Source organism: Bos grunniens, chromosome 16 (genome assembly GCF_055505025.1).
Source record: "Bos grunniens cultivar Pamir isolate PY7600 chromosome 16, Bosgru_T2T1.0, whole genome shotgun sequence".
NCBI lineage: Eukaryota > Metazoa > Chordata > Mammalia > Artiodactyla > Bovidae > Bos > Bos grunniens.
In genome coordinates this window covers 61,218,030-61,242,692 of record NC_141180.1, presented here as the reverse complement: position 1 = coordinate 61,242,692, position 24,663 = coordinate 61,218,030, and the positions used below count along the sequence as shown (strand labels likewise).

At 37.9% G+C, this 24,663-nt stretch overlaps 1 long non-coding RNA gene across 3 annotated transcripts; it reads right to left on the bottom strand.

The window, feature by feature from the left end:
- Positions 1 to 2,012: 2,012 nt before the first annotated feature.
- On the bottom strand, positions 2,013 to 24,663 carry LOC147356922 (uncharacterized). Of its 3 annotated transcripts, none has more exons than XR_015143640.1 (3): positions 24,312 to 24,663; positions 11,187 to 11,418; positions 2,013 to 2,278 (listed from the first exon to the last, which is right to left on the bottom strand). It is a non-coding gene; the product is annotated as an uncharacterized LOC147356922 (long non-coding RNA). The 3 variants fall into 3 exon arrangements; XR_015143641.1 differs by having other exon boundaries at positions 24,412 to 24,663; XR_015143639.1 differs by lacking the exon at positions 11,187 to 11,418.

Genomic DNA, 24,663 nt, shown 5'->3' with positions numbered 1-24,663 from the left:
ATGCACAGCGAGGCCAAATGATACCAAAACGTCAGAGTTTGCAGCAGAGAAAAGTTTATTGAGGGCCCTGCAATGCTATGAGTGGGTCATGCTTTAAAAATCCCAAACTCCCTGAAAGCTCCCAGCAGAGCCCTTTTCTAAGAAAGGTGATGGAGGGGAATGGTGAGTTTGTGCCAACGTCTCGGTTGTCAGACCCTTTGTTCTTGAGGTAGAGTTGTGGTCAGATAACCATATTCCTGTAAATCTCCACCAAATGAACTTTATTCTCTGTTCTGACAAGAAAGGGCAGGTCCTGCAGCACAACCTTCAACCTCTGAGATCCAGGACTGGCTGAGAGAAGGCAGAGCTCAGCAGGCGGCTCCCTCAGGGCCAGGTCCCCAGACCCCATCCAGCCATCATCACTGAGGGAGCCAGGCGCCCAGGACCCAAAGGTCAGTTGGGTCAGGAGCTCAGGCTCCTTAGGTCAGCCACATGGTGGGGACAGGTCTCATAGACTATGTCCCAGGCAGACGGCCACTGCCATTAGGTTGCAGAGGCAGGGATTAGGGAGAGGCTTACTGCCACCTCAAGGCCTGAGCCTGGTCAGTGGGCAGCCGTGGCCAGGCCTCCAGAGCCTTGCAGGACACAGATCCTGCCTGTCCCCTGAGCCACACACCCCACCCCAGTTCACCTGCTGGCCACAGAGGGCCCCAGGGAGAAGGCCAGGGTCCACCTCTTACCTCACTTTCTGCCTGAGGACCACCACCCAGCCAACTGTTGGCTCAACATGCCCACTAACTGCTGCTCAGTGACAATTGGTCACTTGAGGGAGGGGCTTACCGTGGCCTCAACCAATGGCTGAGCAAGGCCACTAACGGTCACTCATTGACAGTTGTATGCTTGTGGGGGAGGGGCCCATTGTAGTGCCACCATTAGTGGTCTCCTGGTAACCGTTGCCTGGTAACAGAAGCCGGTGGTAGAGCACACCAATGGCCATGTGCTAAGGGATATGCAGGCTGCACCTTATCACACTGTTAACTGTTGTGGATGTACCTAGAGCCCCATGCCAAAGCATTCAGTTGCAAATTTCACTTAGAAAGTCTGGTTCATTAAAAATCTAAAAAATAGAGTCACCATATGATCCAGCAACCCCATATCTGGGCAAATATCTGGAAAAGATGAAAATTATGACCCCAAAAGATACATGCACCACAATGTTCATAGCAGCACTATTTTTAATAGTCAAGACATTGACTATCGACAGAGGAATGGATAAAGAAGATGTGGTACATATATACAAAGGAAAATTACTCAGCCAAAAAAAAAAGAATGAAATAAGGCCATTTTAGTAACATGGATGAACTTAGAGAATGTCATACTGAGTGAAGTTAAGTCAGAAAGATAAATATAATACTACTTATATGTGGAATCTAAAAAAATGATACAAACTTATTATAAAGCAGAAATTAACTCAGATGCAGAAAACAAACCAAAGGGGGAAGTAGGGGGATAAATGGGAAATTTGGGATTAATATATATACACTGCTATATATTTAAATAGATAAAAAACAAGGACCTACTGTATAACACAGGGAACTGTATTCAGTATCTTTTAATAACCCATAATGGAAAAGTATCTGAAAAAAGATGTGTGTGTGTGTGTGTGTGTATATCAGATTCAGATATCTGAATCTGTTTGCTGTACACCTGAAATTTATGAATCAATCATATGTTGACTAAAAAAAAAGATCTCTAGGATTCCTCTAGTGTTAGTTGCTCATGTGTCCAACTCTTGTGACCCCCATGAGTTCAGTGCCAGGCTCCCCTGTCCACGGGATTTCCTAGGCAAGAGTACTGGAGTGGGTTGCCATTTCCTTTTCCAGGGGATCTTCCCAACCAAGGAAATGAACCTGGGTCTCCTGCATTGCAGGCAGATTCCTTTCCATCTGAGCCACCAGGGAAGCCCGAATCTTATAAAAGTCATATTCAAATCACTTTGAAAAACACAAAAATCATGTGTGTGAAATACTGCAGACTTTTGGAAATAATTTATTTTATCCTATGAGCCTTAAGAGGAAGTAACCAAAAAAGATATACAGAAAGAGAGAGGACTACACCACAGGCATATATTTAAGTCCAACCCTTAACCACATATGAAACCACAAAATGAGGCAGATGCTAATTGGGAGATCCAGTCGTGAGCTTGTTTCTCTTCCCAGCCGCTGGGCTCAAGCAGAGTCAGTTTTCACCAGAAACTCTCATCTGAACTTCCCGCTGGGAGACCTCTGCATGTAGCGCCCTGGGAGGGAGAGAAACTGGACTGAGCACAAAGGTCAAAAAGTGGGTGAATTTCTGAAGACAGGGATTGTGAGAAACTACTTCTCTCTTGTTCCTTGGGCTGCACCGCTATGGTCTCTAGAAACTGCAGAAACTGTGATTTAGAAGGAGGAGCTAAGATGGCAGAGGAATAGGACGGGGAGAACACTTCACCCCCCAACAAATTCATCAAAAGAACATTTAAACGCCAAGTAAATTCCACAAAACAACTTCTGAATACTGGCATAGGACATCAGGCACCCAGAAAAGCAACCCATTGTCTTCGAAAGGAGAGAGAAGAAATCCAGCTCCACCCACCAGAACACTGACACAAGCTTCCCTAACCAAGAAACCTTGACAAGCCACCTGTACAAATCCACACACAGTGAGGAAACGCCACAATAAAGAGAACTCCACAAACTTCCAGAATATAGAAAGGACACCCCAAACTCAGCAATTTAAACAAGATGAAGAGACAGAGGAATACCCAGCAGGTAAAGGAACAGGATAAATGCCCACCAAACCAAACAAAAGAGGAAGAGATAGGGAATCTACCTGATAAAGAATTCCAAATAATGATAGTGAAATTGATCCAAAATCTTGAAATCAAAATGGAATCACAGATAAATAGCCTGGAGACAAGGACTGAGAAGATGCAAGAAAGGTTTAACAAGGACCTAGAAGAAATAAAAAGAGTCAATATATAATGAATAATGCAATAAATGAGATCAAAAACACTCTGGAGGCAACAAATAGTAGAATAACAGAGGCAGAAGATAGGATTAGTAAATTAGAAGATAGAATGGTAGAAATAAATGAATCAGAGAGGAAAAAAGAAAAACGAATTAAAAGAAATGAGGACAATCTCAGAGACCTCCAGGACAATATTAAACGCTACAACATTCGAATCATAGGGGTCCCAGAAGAAGAAGACAAAAAGAAAGACCATGAGAAAATACTTGAGGAGATAATAGTTGAAAACTTCCCTAAAATGGGGAAGGAAATAATCACTCAAGTCCAAGAAACCCAGAGAGTCCCAAACAGGATAAACCCAAGGCGAAACACCCCAAGACACATATTAATCAAATTCACAAAGATCAAACACAAAGAACAAATATTAAAAGCAGCAAGGGAAAAACAACAAATAACACACAAGGGAATTCCCATAAGGATAACAGCTGATCTTTCAATAGAAACTTTTCAAGCCAGGAGGGAATGGCAAGACATACTTAAAGTGATGAAAGAAAATAACCTACAGCCCAGATTATTGTACCCAGCAAGGATCTCATTCAAATATGAAGGAGATAATCAAAAGCTTTACAGACAAGCAAAAGCTGAGAGAATTCAGCACCACCAAACCAGCTCTCCAACAAATACTAAAGGATATTCTCTAGACAGAAAACACAAAAACGGTGTATAAATTTGAACCCAAAACAATAAAGTAAATGGCAATGGGATCATACTTATCAATAATTACCTTAAATGTAAATGGGTTGAATGCCCCAACCAAAAGACAAAGATTGGCTGAATGGATACAAAAACAAGACCCCTATATATGTTGTCTACAAGAGACCCACCTCAAAACAGGGGACACATACAGACTGAAAGTGAAGGGCTGGAAAAAGGTTTTCCATGCAAATAGGGACCAAAAGAAAGCAGGAGTAGCAATATTCATATCAGATAAAATAGACTTTAAAACAAAGGCTGTGAAAAGAGATAAAGAAGGTCACTACATAATGATCAAAGGATCAATCCAAGAAGAAGATATAACAATTGTAAATATATATGCACCCAACACGGGAGCACCGCAGTATGTAAGACAAATGCTAACAAGTATGAAAGGGGAAATTAACAATAACACAATAATAGTGGGAGACTTTAATACCCCACTCACACCTATGGATAGATCAACTAAACAGAAAATTAACAAGGAAACACAAACTTTAAACGATACAATAGACCAGTTAGACCTAATTGATATCTATAGGACATTTCATCTCAAAACAATGAATTTCACCTTTTTCTCAAGCGCACATGGAACCTTCTCCAGGATAGATCACATCCTGGGCCATAAATCTAGCCTTGGTAAATTCAGAAAAATTGAAATCATTCCAAGCATCTTTTCTAACCACAATGGAGTAAGATTAGATCTCAATTACAGGAGAAAAACTATTAAAAATTCCCACATATGGAGGCTGAACAACACGCTGCTGAATAACCAACAAATCACAGAAGAAATCAAAAAAGAAATCAAAATTTGCATTGAATGAAAATGAAAACACAACAACCCAAAACCTGTGGGACACTGTAAAAGCAGTCCTAAGGGGAAAGTTCATAGCAATACAGGCATACCTCAAGAAACAAGAAAAAAGTCAAATAAATAACCTAACTCTATACCTAAAGCAACTAGAAAAGGAAGAAATGAAGAACCCCAGGGTTAGTAGAAGGAAAGAAATCTTAAAAATTAGGGCATAAATAAATGCAAAAGAAACAAAAGAGACCATAGCAAAAATCAACAAAGCCAAAAGCTGGTTCTTTGAAAGGATAAGTAAAATTGACAAACCATTAGCCAGACTCATCAAGAAACAAAGGGAGAAAAATCAAATCAATAAAATTAGAAATGAAAATGGAGAGATCACAACAGACAACACAGAAATACAAAGGATCATAAGAGACTACTATCAACAATTATATGCCAATAAAATGGACAATATGGAATAAATGGACAAATTCTTAGAAAAGTACAACTTTCCAAAACTGGACCAGGAAGAAATAGAAAATCTTAACAGACCCATCACAAGCATGGAAATTGAAACTGTAATCAAAAATCTTCCAGCAAACAAAAGCCCAGGTCCAGGCGGCTTCACAGCTGAATTCTACCAAAAATTCAGAGAAGAGCTAACACCTATCCTACTCAAACTCTTCCAGAAAATTGGAGAGGAAGGTAAACTTCCAAACTCATTCTATGAGGCCACCATCAGCCTAATACCAAAATCTGACAAAGATGCCACAAAAAAAGAAAACTACAGGCCAATATCACTGATGAACATAGATGCAAAAATCCTTAACAAAAATCTAGCAATCAGAATCCAACAACACATTAAAAAGATCATACACCATGACCAAGCAGGCTTTATCCCAGGCATGCAAGGATTCTTCAATATCCACAAATCAATCAATGTAATACACCACATTAACAAATTGAAAAATAAAAACCATATGATTATCTCAATAGATGCAGAGAAAGCCTTTGACAAAATTCAACATCCATTTATGATAAAAAATTCTCCAGAAAGCAGGAATAGAAGGAACATACCTCAACATAATAAAAGCTATATATAACAAACCCAAAGCAAACATTATCCTCAATGGTGAAAAACTGAAAGCATTTCCTCTAAAGTCAGGAACAAGACAAGGGTGCCCACTTTCACCATTACTATTCAACATAGTTTTGGAAGTTTTGGTCACAGCAATCAGAGCAGAAAAAGAAATAAAAGGAATCCAAACTGGAAAAGAAGAAGTAAAACTCACTGTTTGCAGATGACATGATCCTCTACCTTGAAAACCCTAAAGACTCCACCAGAAAATTACTAGAACTAATCAATGAATATACTAAAGTTGCAGGATATAAAATCAACACACAGAAATCCCTTGCATTCCTATACACTAATAATGAGAAAATAGAAAGAGAAATTAAGGAAACAATTCCATTCATCATTGCAATGAAAAGAATAAAATACTTAGGAATATATCTACCTAAAGAAACTAAAGACCTATATATAGAAAACTATAAAACACTGGTGAAAGAAATCAAGATCAGATCAGTCGCTCAGTCGTGTCCGACTCTTTGTGACCCCATGAATCGCAGCACGCCAGGCCTCCCTGTCCATCACCAACTCCTGGAGTTCACTGAGACTCACGTCCATCGAGTCAGTGATGCCATCCAGCTATCTCATCCTCTATCATCCCCTTCTCCTCCTGCCCCCAATCCCTCCCAGCATCAGGGTCTTTTCCAATAAATCAACTCTTCGCATGAGGTGGCCAAAGTACTGGAGTTTCAGCTTTAGCATCATTCCTTCCAAAGAAATCCCAGGGCTGATCTCCTTCAGAATGGACTCGTTGGATCTTCTTGCAGTCCACGGGATTCTCAAGAGTCTTCTCCAACATCACAGTTCAAAAGCATCAATTCTTCGGTGCTCAGCCTTCTTCACAGTCCAATTCTCACATCCATACATGACCACAGGAAAAACCATAGCCTTCACTAGACAGACCTTTGTTGGCAAAGGAATGTCTCTGCTTTTGAATATGCTATCTAGGTTGGTCATAACTTTCTGTCCAAGGAGTAAACCTCTTTTAATTTCATGGCTGCAGTCACCATCTGTAGTGATTTTGGAGCCCAGAAAAATAAAGTCTGACACTGTTTCCACTGTTTCCCCATCTAAAGAGGACACTAATAGATGGAGAAATATACCATGTTCATGGATTGGAAGAATCAATATAGTGAAAATGAGTATAATACCCAAGGCAATTTATAGATTCAATGCAATCCCTAGTAAGCTACCAACAGTATTCTTCACAGAGCTAGAACAAATAATTTCACAATTTGTATGGAAATACAAAAAACCTCAAATAGCCAAAGCTATCTTGAGAAAGAAGAATGGTACTGGAGGAATCAACCTGCCTGACTTCAGGCTCTACTACAAAGCCACAGTCATCAAGACAGTATGGTACTGGCACAAAGACAGAAATATAGATCAATGGAATAAAATAGAAAGCCCAGAGATAAACCCATGCACCTATGGACACCTTATCTTTGACAAAGGAGGCAAGAACATACAATGGATTAAAGAGAATCTCTTTAACAAGTGGTGCTGGGAAAACTGGTCAACCACTTGTAAAAGAATGAAACTAGAGCACTTTCTAACACCATACACAAAAATAAACTCAAAATGGATTAAAGATCTAAACGTAAGACCAGAAACTATAAAACTCCTAGAGGAGAACATAGGCAAAACACTCTCCAACATACATCACAGCAGGATCCTCTATGACCCACCTCCAAGAATATTGGAAATAAAAGCAAAAATAAACAAATGGGACCTAATTAAACTTAAAAGCTTCTGCACAACAAAGGAAACTATAAGCAAGGTGAAAAGACAGCCTTCAGAATGGGAGAAAATAATAGCAAATGAAGCAACAGACAAACAACTAACTTCAAAAATATACAAGCAACTCCTACAGCTCAACTCCAGAAAAATAAATGACCCAATCAAAAAATGGGCCAAAGAACTAAATAGACATTTCTCCAAAGAAGACATACAGATGGCTAACAAACACATGAAAAGATGCTCAACATCACTCATTATCAGAGAAATGCAAATCAAAACCACAATGAGGTACCATTTCACACTAGTCAGAATGGCTGCGATCCAAAAGTCTACAAGCAATAAATGCTGGAGAGGGTGTGGAGAAAAGGGAATCCTCTTACACTGTTGGTGGGAATGCAAACTAGTACAGCCACTATGGAGAACAGTGTGGAGATTCCTTAAAAAACTGGAAATAGAACTGCCTTATGATACAGCAATCCCACTGCTGGGCATACACACTGAGGAAACCAGAAAGGAAAGAGACATGTGTACCCCAATGTTCATCGCAGCACTGTTTATAATAGCCAGGACATGGAAGCAACCTAGATGTCCATCAGCAGATGAATGGATAAGAAAGCAGTGGTACATATACACAATGGAGTATTACTCAGCCATTAAAAAGAATACATTGAATCAGTTCTAATGAGGTGGATGAAACTGGAGCCTATTATACACAGTGAAGTAAGCCAGAAAGAAAAACACCAATACAGTATACTAACGCATATATATGGAATTTAGAAAGATGGTAACAATAACCCTGTATATGAGACAGTAAAAGAGACACTGATGTATAGAACAGTCTTTTGGACTCTGTGGGAGAGGGAGAGGGTGGGATGATTTGGGAGAATGACATTGAAATATGTATAATATCATATATGAAACGAGTCGCCAGTCCAGGTTCGATGCACGATACTGGATGCTTGGGGCTGGTGCACTGGGACGACCCAGAGGGATAGTATAGGGAGGGAGGAGCAAGGAGGTTTCAGGATGGGGAACACATGTATACGTGTGACAGATTCATTTTGATATATGGCAAAACCAATACAATATTGTAAAGTTAAATAAAATAAAATTAAAAAAAAAAAAAGACAGCAACACACAGACAACCCCATCCCTTGGAGTCATGAATTCCACGTCTTCCTTGCCTTCAGCTACACTGATTTTAATCTAAGTCATGTTGGGCAGGACTTAAGAAAATTCGGTGAGAGGGTTGACAACATTTTCTACAGTATAAAAAAATCTCGGGCAAAAATTTTACATATACAAGTAAAGTGATATTTATGAAGACTTTATTTTTTGTGACCACCTTTAACTCAATTCAACCTTTCATAGATTATTATGGATTCATATCATAAATTGATAGTTTTGTTCTGTCTCAGTGTTCTCACCGTGTGGAATGAAAGAACTCTAAGAAATTTCAAAATTAATTTTGTGATTTTATTTTAGCAAAAATCCAAACACTTTTGAGGCTAAACCCACTTTAGTACAGGCTTCCCAGGTGGTGCTAAAGGCGCGGAACCTTCCTCCCAATGCAGGAGACATTAGAGACACAGGTTCAATCCCTGGGCCAGGAAGATCCTCTGGAGGAGTGCATGACAATCCACTCCAGTTTTTAAGTCTGGAGAATCCCATGGACAGAGGGCTGCCTACAGTCCATAGGATTACAAAGAGTCAGACAAGATGAAAGGACTTAGCAGGCCCATCACTTTATACATCTGGATGTCCACTGACTTCTGCCATAATTCCAGTGCCTAGCTATGTGTGTGTCCACAATTACTTTGGAATCAAATTGTAGCAGAAACATGAGAAAAGTCTAGAGGTATATTTAATATATAACAATGTCTGGGCACCAAATGCATGCTGAGTGATATAACACAATGTGCTTTAGAATAGAGGGTTTTAATGCTTTATACAGTGGGCTGCCATCTATGGGGTCGCACAGAGTCAGACATGACTGAAGCGACTTAACAGCAACAACAGCATGGAGAAAAAAAAATGATAGAATAAATTTTACAACTAGGACTGATTACATCCCCTGGAGGAGGAAATGGTAACCCACTCCAGTATTCTTGCCTGGAAAATCCCACAGACAAGAGGAGCCTGGCAGGCTATAGTCTATGGGGTTGCAAAGAGTGGAACACGACTGAGCAACTTAGTATGCACGCACATAATTTGCAAGACTTAGTGGATCATGAACATGTGGAGCATTTTGTTCAAAAAGAAAAAGAGAAAAACATTTCTAACCCTCCCCCCAGACTCTCACTTGACATGTTACTGTATTTTTATCAGTTACTTAATGTCTCAGTCCCTGGAGTGTAGGGATACTGGCCAGAAAAGTGCAGACCCTCACACACACTAATGACTCAGATCACATGAGGAACACATAACCACAACCCTGACACCAGCCTTCACAACAGCACTTCAAAGTCAAGGCCATAGGATCTGTGTTTTAGTGACACCATATTGACATTATACTAAATAATCCAGTTTCAAGAAAAGGTATCATCTGTCACATACTTTGTTTTATTCGTTTGTTTTGTATTTACTTTGTAGATTTTTTGTTACATAATTGTATAAGGAATGTCCCTAATTTTGCCCTTGTAATTATTTAAGTACTGTTATTATAAAAACAGGGCTTGTAATGGCTCAGCAGGTAAAGAATCTGCCTGCAAAGCAGGAGGCACAGGTTCAATCCCTGGGTCGGCATTATCCTCTGGAGAAGGAAATGGCAACCCATGCCAGTATTCTTGCCTGGGAAATCCCAAGGACAGGGGAGTTTGGCGGGCTGCAGTCCATGGCATTGCAAAAGAGTCAGACATGATAGATTGAATAAGAACAGACATTATAAAAATAGAAATAATTAAGTAAATCTTGGAGATCTATGAATTTTTTTTCCCCGAAAAGCATCAAAATTATTAACTAACATGAGCTGCTTCTATATTCCCCTACATTCAACATTGGAGATGCCACAAAAATCAAATGAGGTGCTAAAAAACTTATGATAAATTCTTGGGGTACTATGCGGAAGGAAAATGCACTGAGAGCATGATAAGGAGTAGATAGTACAAACGAGGAGAGAGGCTGAGGAAGTGGGGAAGGGCTTGGTCATTGGATCTTCTTTTTCCCCTGCCTCTTCCCCTCCCCATCCAATTTGTCATTATGGAGCAGGAGGAAAAAAGAAGGACGGAAAAGCATATATTATGAAATGACAAATAATAGTAGTGGATCTGTATTATGAGAAAAAAAGTAGACCTAAGGAAAAAGCAGATCATACAGCTAAAGAAGGAAAGTTCATTATGATAAGGGTATCATTTGCCAGTGAAACCAATTTAATGGCAGAAAATGAAGAGGAATGAAAGAGCCTCTTGATGGAGGTGAAAAGGCAGGGTGGAAAGTCTGGCTTAAAATTCAGCATTAAAAAAACAAGGATCACTAATACAATTATGTAAAGTTTAAAAATAAAATAAAATTAAAAAAAAAAAAACAAGGATCTTGGCATCTGGTCTTATCATTTCAAATAAAGAGGCAAATGAAAAGGGAAAATCTGGTAACAGTGTTGGATTTCATTTTCTTGGGCTCCAAAATCACTCCAGACAGTGACTGCAGCCATGAAATCAAAAGATGCTTGCTCCTTAGAAAAAAAGCTATGAGAACTCTAGGCTGTGTATTAACAAGCAAGAGACATCACTTTGCCAGCAAAGATCTGTATAGTCAACATTTCATGCAAAAAGTGAAGTTGCTCACCATCGTGTCTGACTCTTTATGACCCCATGGACTGTAGCCCACCAGGTTCCTCTGTCCATAGGATGTTCCAGGCAAGAATACTGGAGTGTGTTGCCATTTCCTTCTCCAGGAGATCTTCCTGACCCAGGGATTGAATCCAGGTTTCCCACATTGTAGGCAGACGTTTTACCATCTGAGCCACCAGGGAAGTCATACAAAGATGGGCACAATAAAGGACAGAAATGGTATGGACCTAACAGAAAAAGAAGATATTAGAACAGGTGGCAAGAATACACAGAAGAACGATACAAAAAAGATCTTTATGACCCAGATAACCATGATGGTGTGATCACTCACCTAGAGCCAGACATTCTGGAATGTGAGGTCAAGTGGGCCTTAGGAAGCATCACTACGAACAAAGCTAGTGGAGGTGATGGAATTCCAGCTGACCTATTTCAAATGCTAAAAGATGATGCTGTGAAAAAGCTATACTCAATATGCCAGCAAATAAGGAAGACTCAGCAGTGGCCACAGGACTGGAAAAGGTCAGTTTCATTCCAATCCCAAAGAAAGTTCAAACTACTGTTGCTGCTGCTAAGTCACTTCAGTCGTGTCCAACTCTGTGCGACCCCATAGACGGCAGCCCACCAGGCTTCCCCGTCCCTGGGATTCTCCAGGCAAGAACACTGGAGTGGGTTGCCATTTCCTTCTCCCATGCATGAAAGTGAAAAGTGAAAGTGAAGTCTCTCAGTTGTATCCGACCCTCAGTGACCCCATGGCCTGCAGCCTTCCAGGCTCCTACGTCCAAGGGATTTTCCAGGTAAGAGTACTGGAGTGGGGTGCCATTGCCTTCTCTGCAAACTACTGTTAGGTAGGTAGAATAGGGAAAAGGAGTCCAAAATGGCTGTGGCTAAAAGACAAGGAAGGGAAAAGCCCGCAAAAATAGAACAAAGGAAGGTTTGAGGACCAGAGTGAGAACCTCAGGTAAAACAAACAATACTCCTGGCTGGCCCAATTTACATAGGATAGGCCCAGGGAGAAAATAACATAAAAAGAGGAGTCAAAGCTAGCTCTCTCACTCTCTCTACCCCGCGCATTGAGGTGCTCTTCTCTTCCTGTCTTTGGATCAACGTGCCCTCATGCCTCGAATATGGATTTTCCTGCTATCTTCTAAATAAAATAGAGCTGTAACACTGAGCTGTAACACTGATTTGTCTAAGAGTTATAACACGGTCCTTTTGTGACCCAAGAGCTATAACACGGTCTATCCAAGACTCAGAATTTGTAAATATTACCTTATTAGGAAAAAAGAGTTTATACAGATTAAGTTAAGGATCTCAAGATTGGGAAATTATACTTACTAGATGATCTGGGGCATTCTAAATGCCATTACAAATATCTTTATAAGAGATAGAGACAAGACATGAACTGAAGAGAGGGTCATGTGCTGATGGAGCCGAGAGAGATCTGGAGATGGGACTAATCTAGTTATATGAAAGTCACTCAGTCATGTCCGACTCTTTGTGACCCCATGGACTATACAGCCCATAAACTTCTCCAGGCCAGAATACTGGTGTGGGTTGCATTTCCCTTCTCCAGGGGATCTTCCCAACCCAGGGATCAAACCCAGGTCTCCCACACTGCAGGCAGATTCTTTACCTGCTGAGGAACAAGGGAAGCCCAAGAATACTGGAGTGGGTAGCCTATCCCTTCTCCAACAGATCTTCCTGACCCAGGAATCGAACCAGGGTCTCCTGCATTGCAGATAGATTCTTTACCAACTGGGCTATCAGGGAAGCCAATCCAGTTATATAGCAAGGAACGTCAGCGGCCCCCAGTAGTTGTAGAAGGCAAGGAATGGATGCTCCTCTTGAGTCTTTGGAGGGAACATCTTGATTTTGGACTGGTGAAATTTATTTCAGACTTCTGCCTGAGGATAAATGTCAGTTGTTAAGCCAGTAGGTTTGTGGTAATTTGTTATAGCAGTCATAGGAAGTTAACATAACTGCTCCACTACAGACTTTGAAGTCACTAAAATATTAATAACAGAAAACTATGAACAATGTTATACAAATAAATTTGAAAACAGAAATAAAGGCACAAATTCCCACAAAAATACAAACATGATACAGGAAGAGATTTAAAAATCTGAATGATGTATATACCTGTTATAAAGTATAGTCCTAAGGAAATAACTTTATCTAGAGAAAATATCTAGAGTTGGACGATAAAGAAAGCTGAGTGCCGAAGAATTGATGCTTTAACACTATGGTGTTAGAGAAGAATCTTGAGAGTCCCTTGGACTTCAAGGAGATCAAACCAGTCAATCTTAAAGGAAATCAGTCCTGAATATTCATTGGAAGGACTAATGCTGAAGCTGAAGCTGAAATACTTGCCACCTGATGGAAATAACTGACTCATTGGAAAAGACCCTGATGCTGGGAAAGACTGAAGGAAGGACGAGACAAAGAAGACAGAGGATGTGATGGTTGGAGGGCATCACCGACTTGATGGACATGAGTTTGAGCAAGCTCTGAGAGTTGGTGATGGACCAGGAGGCCTGGCGTGCTGCAGTCCATGGGGTTGCAAAGAGTCGGACATGACTGAACTGACTGCAACCTCCCTACACACATTACATTTGGAGATACCTTTTCGACACAAAGAAGTCTAGTGTGCAGTTGGATTCTTAATTCTTAGAGAAAATATCAGGCACTCCTGGTTTCTGCACCAAATTCTAAGATGCATTATTTCTTACCAAAGAAATAATGTAATAAATGATATTAGCACAATAAATGTATTTGGTTCTAATTGAATTTTTTCAAGAAAAGGAAATCTAAAGGAGGTACATTTCTTCCATCTTGTTTTATGACAACCTTTATATCATAACATGAAAATTATATCATGGAAAAAAATTAAAGGATTTTATTATTCATAAATAGAGATGGAAAAATTCTTAAATAAAACATAAGCAAATCAAATTCAGCATAATATAAAGAGATTACCATACTACGATCAAGTTAAGTTTATTTCAGGAATGCTATATTAAAATAGCAATAAATAAGTTGCCACATTACCAGAGCAAAGAACAAAAATCACAGAATATCTCAGTAGATGCAAGAAAAGGTATAACATTCAAAGTCCATGGAGTATAAAAATTCTTGGCAATTGGTGGAAAATAAGGAACCATCCTTTATCTATTAAAGAATGTCTGTATGGAACCTACATCAAAATTAATCCATCAAAATTAATGGAGAAAGCCAAAAGCATTTACTTTGAGACAAGGAATAAGGTAAGGGTTCTTGTCTCATTAGTTTTATTAACATGGGATGAAGGTCTCTGCCAGTTCAGTAAGACAAAGGAAAGAAGTAAAAGACAAAGGGTTTAGAGGAAAGAAATAAAGCATATGTGAAAGATAAGTTTGAGTATGTAAAAAATTCAAAAGAACTCACAGACAGCTAATTTGAATAAATATGTAAGTTTACACAGGTTGGTGGATACAAACTAAATATACCAAGCAATTTCAATTTTAGATGTCAGCAAAAGACAGAACACAAAATTAAATAAAAATGAACTCTAGACATAAATTTTTATAATAGCAGCAAAATATTTCTAATATGCTATAAGACCTCAAGTTTTTGTTTAAAGATGCTGCTTTGTAAGAAAATAAAGTGCAAGAAAAATAAATTGAGGGTTATAACATACTCATGAATTGGAAGTCTCAATGTAACCTAGATATGTATTTTCTACAAATTGATCTAGAGAATTAATGCAACCCCAATTAAAATATTACCAGGTATGTGCAATTAACAAAATGATATTGTATTTTATATAGAAATGCTAAATGCCAAGATACTTAGGTAAAAGACAACATGAAGAGGAGTTGTTCAGGCAGCTATTTAGCTTTGTAGCATTTTAGGAAGTAATTAAGAGTGTGCAGGATTGGCACAAAGATTGCCAAATGAATGAATAGAAGAGTGGACCCAGAAACAGAGCCATGTTTAACAAAGGTGCCAGTGGAGCTGCAGAGAAAGGTCAGTCTTTCCCATTGAGTGTTTAAACAACTGGATGTTCATACAGAAAAACAAAAAGATAAAAACCGTGACCTCTACTTCATGTCATACAAAAAAATCAATTCCAACTAATTTGAACATATAAAAGAGAAAGCTAAAACAATAAAATTTTTAAAATATTTGAAAGCCTCTTCATAACCTCAAAGAAAGGAAGAATTTTAAAACTGGGTACTATGTAAAGTAATTAGCCTCCAATTAAATAAATTTATATTTAAAAAAATAAAAAATAAATAAAACTGGGTACTAAAAGCACAAACTGTAGAAAATGATTGATAACTTGCATATTAAAATTAAGAACTACTTTCTCAAAATGTAACACTGAGAGTGAAAATCTAAGCCACAGTGTTAGAGAAGTTATTTGCTACACATTAAAAGGACAAATGATACATACTGAGAATATATGAAAAAAACGACAAATCAATAAGTACAAGCCACCAGAAATGTGAATGAAGCAATTGCTTAAACAGAAACTTCATAAAAAATAACCAAAATGCTAATAAAAATATGAAAAGGAGCTCAATATTATTAATCAGGGAAGTGAGAAATGTTATAAAATATATAAAAATACATAGTCATCAGAATGACTAAAATTTAAAGGTATGCAGTAACATTCAAACCTTTAGAACTTTCTCTCACACTGTGAGCAGAAAAAGATACTGACATAACCACATGGGAAGAGTTTAGAAGTAACTGCTGAAGTTGAACTTCATGAGAGTCATGCCATTTTTTAGAATATAGTAACAAATGCATGTAATATAAGTAGATGGTGGGGCAAACCAGTTAGCTTGTAGCAGCATTATGCATACTAGCAAAAACTGTATGTAACCCATATGTCCCTCATTTGGAAAAATAAACAGTATTATACAGCACTGAAGAGAAACCACTATTAGCTATAGCATGGACAAATGTCTCAAAAGTGATATTGACTGAAAGAAGCCAGTCACAAAATATTATGTATTGTATAACTCAGTTTTTATAAATGTCAAATGTAGACAAATTTGTACCATGTTGTTTAGAAATACATGAGTAGAAGGAAAAGTGAATCGTGATTCTCTTTGTTTTGCAGAAGAAGCATAAGTGTGATATTTGTGAAACTCACAGTGTTCTTTCTTGACTTGGTGGATGCTTTCATAGATGTTGGTTTTATGATCTTTCTTTAAGGAGTACTTATATTTTAGGTACATTTGTATGTTTAAAAATGTTTTTAAAAGGAAACTACTTACTGGTAAAGAAAATGATCAATTAAGATGTCATGAAGATAATGAACATTATGTAATTGATGATAGAGATTCAAAATATATAAAGGAATAACTAACAAATAAGTCAATACATAATTCTAAGTGGAGATTCTAACACATCCCCATAAGAAATTCTAACATCAAGCAGACAAAAAAAGCGGCAATGACATATTTAAAATAACATTAATAATGTGCTAAAATGAACATTTCGCCCTTCATTCAGAGTATTCACATTCTTTTTGAGCACAACTGGAATATTCTCAAAAAGCTGATCCTAGCTTAACAACAAAGAAGGCTTTTCTAAATTTTGTGGTTCAAATTCATACAATGTTATCTGACAATAACAAAACATCATTAGATCAATAGTAGTAAGTATTTAAAACAAATATTTGAAAACATATACCTATAAAAATATACACATATACAACATACTGGTAAAAAGCCCTTGATGAAAAAGTAAATCATAAGAAGAATTACAGAACACTGCAAAAATACTACACGTCAAATTTTGTGGAAAAGTACTAAGAGGGAAATTTGTGGCTTTAAATACAGTCATTAAAAAATGAAAAAGTGAGAAGTTATTAAGTCATTTGTGATGTACTGAATTATTGTCTCTATTTCTTGATTTCTTTTTGTTTCTACACTCTGTTATGTAAATTTGAAGTTTCTCCCACATAATTGTTTCTCCCGTTCTTTTTTTTTTTTTTTAACTTTACAATATTGTATCGGTTTTGCCATACATCAACATGAATCCGCCACAGGTATACACGTGCTCCCCATCCTGAACCCTCCTCGCTCCTCCCTCCCTGTAGGATTTGGCTACATGAGTTCCTTTGGCCAATAGGGGGAGTGCATGCTTAGTCACTCAGTCCTGGCTCTTTGTGACCCCATGGACTGTAGTCCATCAGGCTCTTCTGTTCATGGAATTCTCCAAGCAAGAAAAGTGGAGCAGGTTGCCATTCCTTTCTCCAGGGAATCTTCCCCACCCAGGGAATGAAACCAGGTCTCCTGCATTGCAGGCAGATTCTTTACCATCTGAGCCACCAGGAAAGCCCAATGGGAGGAGACAGGAGATAAATAAGAGCCTGAAATGCTCTTGTGTCTTGGCACTTGCTTTCCTGTGCCCTCTTTTATCATCATGATAAGAGAATCTTCTGATTAGTTGCTGCCCCTCTAGCCTGGCCCCCCGAGGGAGACATGAGATGCTGAACTGAGCCCTCTCTCTAGATTCTCCAACCAACTTCAAATGAGTACCTACTTTATTCCACAGTGAGGTTTTGTATTATTATGCACCAAAAACTGATAGAAAAATCGGTACCCAGAAATGGAGTTTCTGCTGCAATGTAAACCTAAAATATGTGGAAGTGGTTTTGGAATACTGGCAGTGGGAAACTTTTATAGAAAACTGGAAAAATGCTACTGAAGGCTGGAAAAATGCTACTGAAGGCTGGAAAAATGGCCATTCATGTTACATACTAGAAACCCATTCACAAAAGTTTTGCCTTCAGTAACTTGGAAGAAAGTAAATGAATCTAACAAATTTATGGACTTGGGGAAAGATGGTTTATAATTAGAATGCTAAAAACATGGGTTGATTCCTCTTAACTGCTTATATAATAAGGTACAATGAGAAAGAGATGAACTCAGAAATAAGCTGATCAGTTTGCAACCTGAATTTAGAGGGAATCCAAGACTATATATAAATAATTAGAATTAATAAAGAAATTCAGGAAATATTCAAATATAAGATCAATATGTAAAATGAAAGAATATTCTTTATTTAAAAAGTCGCTAATAAAATAGTAAGTTACAATTTCAATAGCCACAAATCTGTAAGTTTCCTAGGATTTGACTCAAAGAATGAGACTTCATGGAGGTAATTTAAAAACATGTTTTCTTAGGTTAATCTCCTAAGGCAGTAAAAATTTTTAAAAAATTAAACAAATAGTATCTAATCAAACCTACAAACTTTTTCACAGCAAAGGAAACCACTAGTAAAATGGAAAGACAACCTACTGAATAAAAGATTTGCAAATGATGCAACCGACAGGGATTAATTTCCTAAATATACAAACAGTTCACAGAACTCAACAACAAAATAACAAATAATCCCATTGAAAAATAGACAGAAGACCTAAATAAATACTTCTCAAAAGAAGATATAGAGGTGACCAACAGGCCCATGAAAAGGTGCTCAACATCTCTAACTACTGTATTAGAGAAATGCAAGTCAAAACTTCAGTGAGGTACCACTTCACACTAGTCAGAATGGTCGTGTACATTTCCACCAACAGTGTAGGGGGGGTTCCCTTTTCTCCACACTCTCTCCAAAATTTATTATTTGAGTCTACAAATCTGGAGAAAAGGGAACCGTCCTACATTGCTGGTGGAAATGTACATTGGTGCAGCCACTATGGAAAACAGTTATGAAGAGTCCTCAAAACACTAACAATAGAACTACCATATGATCCAGCAATCCCCCATCTAGCCATATATCCAAATCAAACTCAAATTCAAAAAGATACATGCACTTCTCTGTTCACATCAGAACTATTCACAATAGCCAAGACTTGGAAACAACCTAATGTTCACTGACAGATGAATGAAAAAAAGATATGGTATGCGTGTGAATATATATACACATACATATGCACAGACATATGTATGTATACATATATACAATACACATATGCATGCTAAGTCACTTCAGTCATGTCCAACTCTTTGTAACTCCATGAACTAGAGCCTGCCAGGCTCCTCTGTCCATGGGATTCTCCAGGCAACAATACTAGAGTGGGTTGCTGTGCCCTCCCGCAAGGGATCTTTCTGATCCAGGGATTGATTCTGGGTCTCTTATATTTCCTGCCTCGGCAGGTGGTTTCTTTACCACTAGCACAATCTGGGAATCCCCACAATATACACACACACACACACACACACACACACATATACATATACACAATGGAATACTACTCAGTCATAGAAAAAGAACAAAATGATGCCATTTGCAGCAACACAGATGAAACTAGAGATTATCATATTAAGTGAAGTAACTCAGAAAAAGAAAGACAAATACCATATGCAATCACTTATTTGTGAAATCTAAAATATGACACAGATGAATTTATCTAAGAAACAGACTCACATAGAGAAGACTTGTGGCTGCCAAGGGCAAGGGTGTATGGGGGAGAGATGGAATGAGAGTTTGGGGTTAGCAGATGCAAATTATTATATATAAAATGGATAAACAACAAGTACTCCTGTATAGTGCAGGGAAATATGGTCAACATACTCTTGGCAAACCATATTAAAAAGGATATGTATGTGTATGTATTTATACATGTATTTGTATACCAGAAACACTTCACTTTACAGCAGAAATGAATAAAACTATACTTCAAAAGAGAATTCTTAAAGAAATAAAAGAAGACATGAATTAATAGATATGTGTACATTGAATCTGATTGATGAAAATGTTAACTTTGTCCAAATTAATTTGTAGACTATACATTGTAATAAAATTTATAGGATGTTCATTCTGAGAACTGAAAAAACACTTTGAAGTTTATGAGAAAGAAAAAAATTTTTCCAAAAAAACAAGAATTTGACAAATAAGACAAAGTGTGTGGCAGGTGAGTGGAGGATACACTCTAAGAGATATTAAGACAAGTTAAAAAATTATATTAATAAAATTATAATACTGTGGCAGTAACATACAGACTGTCAAAAAGCATAAGGAAAAATCAAGTAGATCTTTATACATGGTCGTTTGGTATAATATAGATTTGACATCATACCTTGGTAGAGAACCTTTTATCACAGCGTATCCCAAAGAGATTTTTAAAAGGCTTCAATACAAAATTCAAATCATAAAAAGTTTCAAAAATTTAGAAACATATTTTTAAGTTCAAAAACATGAGGATCAAACAGATGAAGCACTCTATCACAAATAATTTCTAGTGAACACAGACAAAGGTCAAAGTTACTAGGTGAATGACAGACTAGGAGAAGACATTTGGGAAAAAGCTGAAACTGATAAGGATCAATATCTAGAATGTATCAAGAACTCCTGAAGATGAACAAGAAAATGGTGGGAAATCCAATACAAAAAAGAGCAAAGGTTATGAATAGGCAATTCACAGAAAGAAGAGCCTAAGCTGGTAGAAACATAGGAAAAGATGTTCAAAGAAGGGTAAGTCAAAATAATTAATTGCTGTTTGAAAAATAATGTTAGTAAAATTCAAGAGAAAAATAAAATTATATGCTGAGGGAAAATGAAACAAAAAAGGCACTGCGGGTGGGAGTTCAAACCTACCTAATTCAAATTATATTGGTCCATAGGAAAGTCATCCAAAGGTGTTCTTTGCATTGTTGATTGTATTAAGAAATTCAAAACCACCTTCTCAAGAACAGCAAGGAAATCACATGCCATAGAATCCTTGCATGCATTATTAATAAAAACATCCTAAAAACATCTTTATATCTAAACATCCGTTTACTTACGACCCAGCCCAGAAATTACTCTGAACTACATTTTGTGTGTGTGTGTGTGTGCGCGTGGATGAAAGGATTTTTTTTTTCAATGCATACCTTTGAAAACATAGACTACATATTTATTTTGATCTAGAAGCATAAACTTGATACCCTAGGGCTAGTCAATCATTTTGTTCACTAAAGGAAAACCAAGACGAAATAAAAGTCCAGGGGAGAAGAATCTCAAAGACAGTAATATAGAACTCTCTGTGGGATTTTCTTACATTAATTTTAGTATTTTTCATTTGTAATAATTGGAAATCTCATAATTTGGTGGGGGAAAGCCAACACTTGTATAGCTCTAGATCTCATTTTGGAAATTGCTCTCATGACTTCAGTTTTCTGTGCTGTTTTTTTTTTTTTTTTTAAATAGCAGCCAGTTCTTCACTTCCCAAGAAAACTGTGAAATTCGACTGAGCATGGCAGATTGAATTGGAGTGTGAATAGTGTGATTTAATGCTCTTGCTAGTCTGGAATGTTTTCCTGTTAGTACTTTTTAGTGACCCCTCCCAACAGTGTGTTTGTGTTTTCAAACCAACTCTCCCAAGTTCAGTATATTTGAAACACACAGGTTACCATGATTTTCATAAAGAAAATAGGCATTGTCTTGTAGAATAAGATCCAGTTGTACTTTGACCATCTGTAACAAAATTTGTATTGATTAAAAGCTTCAGTGTTTCAAAATCCTTTGTCAGGGCTGCATTCTAATACTTATAGCAAAATCATCCAAATAATTCCATATATTCTATGACGTTCTTTTCAATTTTTTAAAAAAAGAATATTGGAAAAGGTATATGACACTCTAAGAGCATTTTCATTCATGCTCGGGGCTTCTGTGCTACATCTGCTACCCTCTGTTCAAAAATATTTTTACACACACACACACACATTTGGTTTATGATCTTAAGTTTAAAAACACTTGTGATTTGAAGCAAATTTTCTCACGGCCAAAATTCTGTAGCATGTTAAGGCAACACCATTAGTACATTGGGACATCTTTTTTTTTTTTTGAGGCTGTACAATTGATGCAATAGTTAATTATTAATCTGACTGGCATCTGTAATGAAAAAGTGAGTGCTCTTGCTTTTAGGCCATAGAGCAGTATGTAAATCTCTTGTGTGGCTGCAATCATAATATTCCTGCAGCTATGGTGTCACCTATTGTAATTTTTCTGCTAATAAACAAATTTGAACTAGCCAGGAATCCTAAATTTTGAGACTCGTTGTTTATCTCAAATATACTCCAGAGAAATCGTAATGCAGTCCTGCTTTGAATTTAATTTAAACAGGAACAGGCAAAACAAATCTCTATGGAGGACATTTGACAATAATAAAATATTTCTCCCAGCGGGTGAGCTGGTAGCAATTGTATTGTTGCAATACAAGCTCACGTTTCAGTAGGTCATTACCATCATAACAAGCCCTTGGACCAACTGGCATGGACATGCAACATTGAGCCCCTGATGGGCACATTATTTCAGACCTTTAACTTCATGGAGAACAAGACAAATACTCCTGGGAAAGGAGGATTATATTTTGAAATCCCTTTCTTTTCTATTTTGTTTCATAATAAGATGCAGTGTACAATCAATCTACTGCTACTTGTTTCATTCTGTTTTCTCCACGCTACCGAGGGGCACCAGAAGCTAGACTTAGAGATTTGAAAGGGCCAGAAACAATGACTTAAACGCTCTATGTCTATTGGACTCTGGAACTTTCCATTTCATGTGTACATCACTGTGGACGAAACGAAAACCTTAAGCATTGCTCTCTTTTGACAGTTTAATCACAAAGTAAATCTCACAGTAACAAAGTATACCTAAAGTTTTTGCACAGGCCCAAGAACGAAATATTCTATTTCAGTTCTATTTCGTTTCTACCTCTTATCTACGTCAGCAACTTGCAAAAAGAGAGGTAACGGGAATCATTCCAACAAATCAATTTTGTTTTGTGTTGGTGTTTTCGTTTTTTAGTAGGAAAAAAAATAGGTATTTTTGAACCAAACCTAATTTTTAAAGCACAGGATAGGGCCAAATGAGCAGGATTAAAAAAAAAAAAAAAAGATTGGGTGATACTCCGCACAAGTTTTTAGCAGGTATTTCCATTCTATCTCCATTATCTGGGGCATAGCCAGAAGATGTGGCTTGGGAATTATCAAAGAAAATGTGTTCTCCACACTTGTGCTATGCTGCAGAAGCATGAAGGCATGAGGGGTGGATGTGAGGGGGTGGGAGAAAGTGGAGCTGAAAACCATGCAAATACATTCCATTGGCTTTGTGAGTTAAAAAATAAAGAGGTTAAGTCCTTTTGTCTTGATATTTTAAAAGAAGATAGTCTAAAATCTCATAAAAACTCAGAGCCTTTATTTTCTAGGACATTCCTGGCTTATTTGAGAAAAGTATAAAACTTTAAAGCAGTGGTTGCCTCATCTTATCTTTGCATGAGGATCACCTGGAGATGTTTTTTCAAAACTATTCCAAAGCCCAGGCCAATTAAACCCCAAATTTCAGTATGAGCACCAGGCATTTTTAACACTCTTCACGTGATTCCAATATTCTGCCAAGTTCCATAACCACCATTTCCAAAAAAATTAACTCCTTTATACACAACAGGTAAAATAAAATTGATACCTTAACATAAATACAGCCCATTTGTCAAAGCCCATCATTTATATATTGAGAAACACGTGTCAAAATCCTATTGTTATTTTTCTTTTACACCTGAGGCAACCATGATAAACACATCAGTACCAGCAAAGTCACTCTGTAATAATTCTAAATTATAAAAACCAACAAGAGAATTCTGATGTAAAAGTTTTCAAAAGCATGCGTGCCTGTGTGTGTGTGTGTATGTGTGTGTGTGTGTGTAAAACACATACTTTGAAATGAGGACCTATTGGAAAGAATTACAGGCATAATTTTCCTTCTTAGATTTGTCTCTTGCAGGGTCTCAGTTTTACCCAAATATTTTGAAATTGTCCAGAGTAAAACATGTCACATGCAACGCTGGGCTATGGCCACTCAAAAGACATTCAATCAGGAAAAGACAAGTCTGAATCCTGTGGCCAGCTCGTGTACCTTAGTGATTTAGGTAATTGTGCGCCTCTAAATCGGATGCGGTGTTATCAGCTTGTTTCTCTACAGAGCCGGCCACCTCGGAAAGGTGAGAAACACGGTGGGCAAACACAGTGACAGGAGGCCATCCAGATAAGCCGAGAAGCCAAGGAAGCAGGGATTAGCACCTCGGAGATGGTGCCAGGAGGGGCTGGTGGATGAACGGCGGACGCTGAGCAGCAAGGGCCCTCACCTCTCTGGAAGAAAGAGCCAGGCAGGGTCCACTTGCGGTCAGCAGTGCTGTGTAAACCTCTTGAATTCCAAGACAGCTCCTCAACCTCACTCAGCCTCACCTTTCTAGAAGCTCTGCAACTGATGCCCCCTCGGGAAATCCTGCCGGCCCCTCTGCCTGGCGCTGCTCCACGGACCCAGCAGCTCGCTGGCTGCCAAGCTCAGAGCCGGCACCTGATTTAATTGTGGGTGGAGGGAAATAATAGGTTATCTCTAGCAGGTTTTAATAGGATCTTAAAATAGGGGGAAAGTTTTCTGTTATGACATTGACATAGAGGCGATGATTTGGAGTAAAGTAGGATGATGTGAGACGC